The sequence below is a fragment of the Eubalaena glacialis genome, chromosome 9, assembly GCF_028564815.1.
Source record: "Eubalaena glacialis isolate mEubGla1 chromosome 9, mEubGla1.1.hap2.+ XY, whole genome shotgun sequence".
Classification (NCBI taxonomy): Eukaryota; Metazoa; Chordata; class Mammalia; order Artiodactyla; family Balaenidae; genus Eubalaena; species Eubalaena glacialis.
Window position 1 is genome coordinate 26,540,149 of NC_083724.1, and position 8,797 is coordinate 26,548,945.

Genomic DNA, 8,797 nt, shown 5'->3' on the forward strand with positions numbered 1-8,797 from the left:
ACAAACAAACAAACAAAAAACCCCAAAAAACAAAATATAAAAGGAAGAAAAACCTCAAAGAAAGTACCCAGTCAGAAATCAGAAGTGCTGGGTTCAGCCCTGACCCTCATCCTTCGTTGTCCGTGAAATGGGCACAGCCCTTTCCTATCTCTGAACCTGGTATCCCACTTCCTTTCCACCCTGGCCTCTGAGGCCTATAGGCAAGACTCCATAGGTCCTGGCAGGCTCCACCTGGGCAGGGGCTTCTGGTAAAGCCCCTGCACTGTAAATTTTGAGGGGGCAGCCTCTGGCCTGCCTTGTTAATGTCTGTTGAGTTGTATCACTCAGAAGCCTCACTCTGACCTCCTTTTAAATGGCAGACCCCAAAGACAGGTACAACTTTAGTTTATGCCTCTTAAGTAAACTTTAGCCTAAGGATCTGTGCCTCTACCCCTGCGTGCAGAAAGAGAAAACAGAGCCAAGCCTCAGCCCAAGATATGTGGGAGGGTGTGTGGGAGAGCAGGGAAGGGAGAGCAAGGGGGTGGATGAAGTCCGCAAGATGGCCCAAGGATAAGTCTCATCAGGCAAATGGCTGGCAGTGCCCAAATTAGCTGGGAGCCGCTGAACCCAACCAGTGCTCAGCAAGCACACATCTCCCCAGGGCAGTGGGTGCTGGGTGAGAGCCAGGCTGCTGGATTCATGATCCCAGCTCTGCCGCTTATAACTTTTCTGACCTTGGGCCACGACTTAACCTACCTGTAAAATGGGAGGAAGTAGTACCTGCCTTCTAGAGCCATGGAATGATGAGAACAGTGCTAGCACAGAGCTAATTCTATGGTATTTTTCACTGCTATTACCTGCCCCGAGGCTTACCTACATTATTATCTCATAGAATCTTCAGGACAAGCCTGGGAAGAAATAATTGTTTTCTAGATGAAGAAGCTGAGGCTCAAGTCACACTGCTGGTTTGTAGCAGGGCAGGGATCAAAGGCTCCCTTGTTCTTTCTAACTTTAAGTTCCACCATACCAGGTCCCCTCCCCGGGGGAGGGGATAGAAAAGTACAAGGTTGTGGGAAAGGGAAAGAAAAATGATGAAGGGAAATCAGTGCCACCGGGAAAGGCTCAAGGTGGGAGAGGCTGGCTGGTGGGACAGGTAGATGGAACATCTTTTCCCGCCATGAGTGCTGCCTTCAGGGAGGATGCTGGCTGCAGGCTGAGGGCCTCTGGGCACTACAGGTCTTTCCCAGCAAGGCTGCAGCCTCTGAGGCTCAAGAGAAATCCTACTGCAGACCACACCACAGATCAGCAGCCACAAGGGAGGAAGGAGAAAAGGAGGAAGGAATAAGGGCGGGCCAGCCTGGGCGGCCCTGGGTCAGTTCCCTGTGCAGGCCCTAGAGCTCAAGGACAGCGCCAGGCTCCTTGGGTCCCAGACATTTCATTCTGGCTAAGGGAATGGGGAGGCTGGGCCCAGAGGAGGCAGAGCCACGTGGGCGGGTAGACAGGCTGCATCCCTACGCATCCCAGCAGGCAGCAGGCAGGCCAGTGGGGAGGTGGGCAGGAGCCCAGAGGGCCAGCAGCTGTGACCACAAGCCAGGCATCTTTCTGGCCACAGGGGTTGGCAAAGGGCAACCAGACTGCCTTCTCGGAATGGAAAGAGAAGGAGTCTCTTCAGATCGGAGAAATTCCTGCCTGTGCCACTTTCCTATTCCCAGACTCGCCAAACATTAGAGCAGGAAGGGGCTTCCCAAGGTCAGCCAACGGGACCTTCTCATTCAGCAGTGGAGGAGAGTAAGGTCACCCAAATTTTGAAGGTGTAAATGACACCAGAACTTGGGTGCTCCAACATCAACGCCCAGACCCATGGTCTTTGGGGAAGTAGATGAGACTCGAGTCAGGACTCCACGGTTCTGGCTCTGCTCCCAGCTAGCAATCTTCTAGATGCGTCCTTCAGCTTGTAGATTCTATAGGTCTGAGATAGAGAGTGGCGGGCATGCACCAGGTGTGTGTTTGTGTCTATTCATTCAGCAAATATTTATCGAGGGCCTTGGGCCAGGCTCCACTTCAGGCCCTGGAGATAAAGCAGTTCCCAAAACAGATGAAGCCCTTCCTCTCGGGGGGCTGACATTCCACTGAAGAGACTGTGGAAGTCTATCTATGCAGAAGGACCCTTGTGTATCATTTGTGCCCAGACTCTGGTGGGTGGGGAATGTCCCGTCCATACCACTGAGAACCACACCCTTCTCTGGGCCTCCTTGTGCATCACAGGGGATCGCGGACAAATCTCACAAAAGTATTTCCTAAGCCACCACCCTGCACCCAGGCCCCCTGCTCCCACCGCGCCCAGGGTGCTTCAGCTGACACCCTTTGCCCTGCCTTGCAATCACCGATTTTGTTCGCTGACTGTCTGAACAACCTGAAGTGGGCCTGCCTCGCGACGTCTCCTCTGGTCCCCAGCGCCTGGGAGACGGGAGCTCCCTGGAACCTCTTGATGAATAAAAGTCTGATTGAATGAAGCCATTGATTCTGAGCTCCGATCACTCATCTGTAAAACAGAGGCGATCCCTATCTGGACGACTCCTGATTGCCCCACAGCTCAGATGAGACAGGAGATGAAAGGACCTTGGAACCAGCGAGCTGTTCTCCAAGCGATAGTTCTTATTATCCCCCATAAAAAATGGCACCAGCTAAGTGCCTCCCTCTGGGAAAGGCGGCGATCCTGGAGCTGGCAGGGAGTGCGTGCTGGTGCAGGAATATGTATGTGCACGAGGCCCAGAGATGCTGCGAGGAGAACCGGCTGCCCGGGTCAGCAGGGCCCAGCTGAGTCAGTCCACGGCAGAGAGCAAAGGGGAGGAAGGGAAAGAGAGAAATCACCCGAGTCCCCATGTCCATCCATCCATCTGTCTGTCTACTGCAGCCAGTAACCTCCAGGCAGGACGGAAGCACGGCCCGGCTGTAAATGACTGCTGGCTCCAGGCTGGCCACCCGCCCTGACTGCCCTCACGGAAGGGCCGGACTTTACCCAGCAAATCGGGAAGGAACTGGAACCTCTGAACTTGGGACTTGGGCTCCGTCGATAAGGCCAGTGGACAAACAGAGGGCAGGGGCTGAGGCTCCCCTTTATACACACAGAAGCCCGGCTCCAGGCTGATACTGCCGAGATCTTTGCCCTTTAGTTCAGACAGGAAATCTTAAAATGGAAAATGAGCTGCGTAAGGAAGGGGCGCGGCCACCAGCTCACAGGGAAGACAGAGCAGGTTGTTCCCAATACAGCTTTGAACGGGAAGGGACCCAGCCAGCCAGGGGTGCCTGGGCAACAGGGAAGGCGGCTGGGCAGGTGAGAGCAGCATGAGACTGCGTTCCTGGTGTGAACGAGGCAGCTGGAGGGCCAGGGAGAAGCGGAAGCCTCATCTGAGCCACAATACACCACCTCTTCCTCATGGGGATTCAGCCCACCCATAGGAACCTCAGCTTCTCCGTCCATAAACGGGGCTAGCAATACTGTCTCCCTCAGAGAGCACACGAGAGGATCCGAATGAAGGCATGAGTGTGCCCTGCAAATTGCAAAGGGCTTGACAAGCAACCCCGCATCCTGGTCGAGCCCTCCCATGCCGCACTCCCCAGCCCCCAAAGGTATTTCACGATCAAGAGGAGAAATCCAAAATAACACCTCCTGCTCCCCATGCCACCCCCATACACCCTCACGCTAGCAGTTCACAGAAAAGAAAATTGGGAGAAGATAAATAATTAGAGAACCCCAGCAGTCTCCCTGCTGAGGTTTCCAAGTAATTATTCACCTGTAAATTACTCCTCTCACCTTAATTCTATCTCCAGATCCTTTTGACAAGGTAAATTCATTTATTTACATCTCTAACTCTCCTGCTTTGGTAAACATTCCAACAAGCTTGGATGGCCCATTAAAGAGACAAAAAGTTGAAGAAGTAAGGCAGGCAGGAGAGAGAGAGAAATTAACTCGTGGTCATTACTGGCACTTACAGAATTACCCTTGGAGAGTAATTAATGAGGAATCAAAGCCAAGGCAAACCTCACCCCCTGCCCAAAGGGAGCCCGTCACAGCAGGGTGGGAGCTGCTGGAGGCCCCTTTTCCACATGGCCCATACCTCCCACCAGCAGTAGGGGCTGAGAGGAGATGACTGGACGGTTCTGGGCAGCGCTGTGGGCTGCACTTTCACTTCCAGGAAGAACCCTCCTGATCCAGTGAAGTCACTCCTTCTCATTCACAGACCCCCAGCCCTGCCAGACCACGCCCCACCAAGACCTGGCCATTGCTGGACCTGGCACGTCTTAGGCACACCCATTGCTAGCTGCTGAATGAATGAATCAATGTACTGTTCATTCTGGTGTCTTAAAGCCTGTCCGATGTGTCCAATCCACAGCCACCCCTCGGATTAAGGCCACCATCGTCCCTTGCCTGGACCAGGGCCTCAGATTATTCTCTCTGTTTCCAGTCTCTCCTCCTCTCAGCCTCCACACAGAATTATCTCCTTACAAAGCAAATGGTAAAAGCAAGCAAGGTAACACTTCAGCTCTGACCACCAAGGAGAAAGTTCCTGGTTAAGACAGGGACCCCTGGGGAATTCCCTGGTGGTCCAGTGGTTACGACTTGGCACTTCCCCTGCTGGGGCCTGGGTTCAATCCCTAGTCAGGGAACTAAGATCCCACAAGCCGCACGGCCAAAAAAAAAAAAAAAAAGACAGGGACAGCCTGGGTTTGAAGTCTGGGTCCAAACAGACCACCTGTGTGGCCTTGGGTAAGTTACTTAACATCTCTGAATCTTAGCTTCTTCGTCTACGAAAAGAAAATAATAACGGTATCTACCTCTTTACAGGGGTTATCGTTTGCAGTATGAGTTGATGAAGGAATGCCAAACGCTTAATAAACATTAGCTACCAGCAGCAGCATAATTATTATTGTCATCATCATCATCATTGCTTAAAATACCTTCACTGTCTTCCCATTGTCCTTGAATTAAAAGCCAAGCTCTTTAGCACCGCTCGTGAAACCTGAGCCTGCTGGCCTCCCACCCTCAATTCTCACCCCTTCCCCACTCTCCCTAGTCCAGCCACAAAAGGCCTTGTCATTTCCCAAATGCTCCTCTCTCGCTCCACCTCAGCTCTCTGCCTCACGCTGCTTTCTCTGCCTCTCAGGACCCAGACATGCACACCCAGCAAACCGGAGACGTGCCCACAAAGGGGCTCCGTCCTTAGAGACTTACCCTGGTTTGGGCAGAGAACGTGTGTGAGGCTCAGAGCTGGACCTAGTGACCAGACTCTCCAAGTTTGTTGTCTTCTCAAAAGAGCTTCCTAGTTGTTTTGAAACATACAACAATTCTATGAAAAAGAGAAGGTAGGTATGACTGCCCCCACTTTAAGATGAAGGACCCATGGTCCACACAAAGCCAGTGCCTCGCCCGTGGTCACCACTTAGCAGCTACAGGAATAGAATCTTAAGTCATCCAAGACAGCAGAATGGGGAGAAAGAACACCCCCAAGGTCTTGACCTTGGGCAAATTTTCACCCCTCTAAGCTCCCAATTTCTTCATCTGTAAAGCAGAAGAAAGAATGACTTTCTTGCAAGGTGCTTTGGGAAGATGAGTTGAGACACCTGCTGTAGGAGAAAGTGTTCGGCCCCTGCCTGGCCTTGGAAACAAGAGCAAAGGGATGGGAGGAGAGGGAGGCTGCAGAGGCAGGTGTGCAGGGATGTGGAAGTGGCACAGGAAAGCAGGAGTAGGCAGCCTCTGCCTCCACCCCGGGGCTCTGGGACCTTCACAGCCTTCACTCCTACAGGCAAGGGCAAATGGCATCCTCAGCAGAAAGGCACAGGGCAGTGAAGACGGGAAGTGCAGGCAAGATTGGAGCTGGAGACACAGGTCTGGGGGAGCCAGCATCCACGAGGAAGCCACAGTGATGGGACTGGGTGCAACTTCCTAGGGAGAAAGCTGAGGGTGGTACCAGAGGTGCACCTGGGACCAGGAGGCGGGGGAAGAGACTTGGAAAGGGCAGGGACCTAAAAGATACAGCAGTGATTATAGAATGGTCACCCCAACCATCAGCCCAGAAACAGCAGCTCTATTTATTCAACATTTTCCTCCAAGCGGTTTTTGGGTTTTTAAAAAAATATTTATTTATTTATTTATTTATTTTTGGCTGCGTTGGGTCTTCATCACTGTGTGCGGGCTTTCTCTAGTTGCGGTGAGCAGGGACTACTCTTTGTTGTACGGGCTTCTCATTGTGGTGGCTTCTCTTGTTGCGGATCACGGGCTCTAGGCGCACGGACTTCAGTAGTTGTGGCTCGCGGGCTCAGTAGTTGTGGCACGTGGGCTGTAGAGTGCAGGCTCAGTAGTTGTGGCGCACAGGCATAGTTGCTCCGCAGCATGTGGGATCTTCCCAGACCAAGGTTCGAACCCATGTCCCCTGCATTGGCATGCGGGTTCTTAACCACTGGGCCACCAGCCCTCCAAGTGGTTTTGTGTGTGTGTGTGTGTGTGCGCACGCATGTGCGCTCGTGTGTGTGCTTTGGGGGTTTTTTGGCCGCATTGCATGGCTTGCAGGATCTTACTGCCCCGACCAGGGATTGAACCCGGGCCCTCAGCAGCAAAAACACTGAGTCCTAACCACTAGACCGCCAGGGAATTCCCTTCCAAGTGTTTTCTAAGGGATTTTTATATATTTCATTAAAAGAACAAATGATCCCACCCATGCTACAAGTCATATTAGGGGAAAGTAAAACAAGTTGTCTTCCCTGTCCAACTAGGACATGGACTTCTCAGGGACAAGATATAGATCCAGAGCCTGGCCCAGGGCAGCCTCAATAGAGATCGTGAATGACTGAAGAAATTAAAGAAGAGGGAACACTAAGATCAGAAAGTGAAATATCTAGATAGCCCTTAAATTCATATTTTCTTAATATGAAAAATATTATAGCTATATAATAATAATAATCTGATTATTATTATTTAACCTTATTTTCCAAATGACAAAGTAAGCTGTTACATGAGTAGAAAAACTGCTTTGAGTAAACGAAACTGAATTAACTCCTGCCTCGCGCACTTACTTCTCTGAGCCTCAGTTTTCTCATCTGTTAAATAAACATCATTTTGTATTTGGAATCAGTATTGGGAGGAGTCAAGATAATGTATATAAAGTGCCACCCATATGGTTTTCACTTAATACATGAAAACTTGTCTTGCAGACCATAAAGCAAGTCCAACAAAATTCAGAAGCACAGCATGTATGCTGCTTTCTCTGACCACAAAGCAATTCAGTTGGAAATAAATAATGAAAAGATAACAGAGAGCCTTACGGTTTTGGAAATTTATGAGCATGCTTCTACAGAAGTCAAAGATCAAAGAAAGAATTAAAGAGGAATGTGAACACAGATAGAACTGGATGTCAACGAAAATGTTACATATCAAAATAGATTGGGACTTCCCTGGTGGTCCAGTGGTTAAGACTCCATGCTCCCAATGCAAGGGGCCCAGGTTCGATCCCTGGTCAGGGAACTAGATCCCGCCCGCATGCCGCAGTTAAGAGCCCGCATGCCACAACTAAAAAAAAAGATACCACGTGCCGCAACTAAGACCCGGCGCAGCCAAATAAATAAAAATATTAAAAAAAAAACAAAAACAAAATGGATTGAACACAGCTAAATCAACACTCAGGGAGGAATACGTAGCCTTAAATGATTAGATTAGAAAAGAAGAAAGGGTGAAATACCGTGAGCTAAATATGCAGCTTAAGGAATTAAAAAATAATTACAGCATAAACCCAAGGAGAGCAGACCATAAGAAAGAAATAAAAATGAGAGCAGAAATTAATGAAATAGAAGATAAAAATAAGATAGCTTTAACAAAGTCAAAAGCTGGTTCTTTATGAAGTCTAATAAAATTGAGAAATTTTCGGTGAGAACGATCACGAAAACAATGACAGGGTTCAAATAAATAATATTAGGAATAATAAAAGGGAAAAAGTTATAGATAGGCAGAGATTAAAAAGATAAGAAATACTATGAACAACTTTCTGCCAATAAATGTAAAGCTTAGATAAAATAGAAAGATTCCTAGAAAAGTATGTGACCAAAATTGACTAAAAAAAATTAGAAAACCTAGCTTTTCCTTTAACTGTTAAAGAAATTAAATCTATTATTTAAAACCACCCCATAAAGAACTCACAGGCCCACTGGTTACAAAAACAAGTTCCAACTAAATGTCAAGAACAGGTAACTACAGATAATTCAAACTCTTGCAGAAAACTGAAAGAGGGGAATGATTTCTCCATTCATTTGATGAGGAAAGTACAGCTTTGATATCAAAATGAGGCAGAAATAATATAAAAAAGGAAAATCACCAGCCAATAAAAATCACAATCCATATGAACCTAGATGCAAAGTCCCTGAACAATATATTAGCAAATCAAATCCAGAAACTATAAGGGATGATTATACACATGACCAAATGTGGTTTATCCAAGAAATGCCATGTTGACTTAAATTAGATATTTATTTATGCAATTCATCATCATAATATATTAAGTGAGAGAAATCACAAGGTAATATGAGTAGACACACAAAAAGCTCTCTAAAAATTCAACACTAGTAAGTTTTTGAAAAAAAAAATTTAGCAAACTAGAAATAGAAAGAAATTACCTTAACTTTAAAAATGATATTTACAAAAATCCAAAGTAAATATCATACTTGATGGTGAATTATTAAAAGAATTTCCTTTACAGTCAGCAAAGAAGCTGCTATCCTGGTTTAAATCTGATTTTTTTTAGAGGTCCTACCTCATGCAATTAGACAATAT

The 8,797-nt window shown here is 48.0% G+C and overlaps 1 non-coding gene across 1 annotated transcript; it reads left to right on the forward strand.

Moving 5' to 3' along the window:
* Nucleotides 1-7,425: 7,425 nt before the first annotated feature.
* Nucleotides 7,426-7,498, forward strand: TRNAW-CCA (transfer RNA tryptophan (anticodon CCA)). Its single transcript has one exon. It is a non-coding gene; the product is annotated as a tRNA-Trp (tRNA).
* Nucleotides 7,499-8,797: the final 1,299 nt, after the last annotated feature.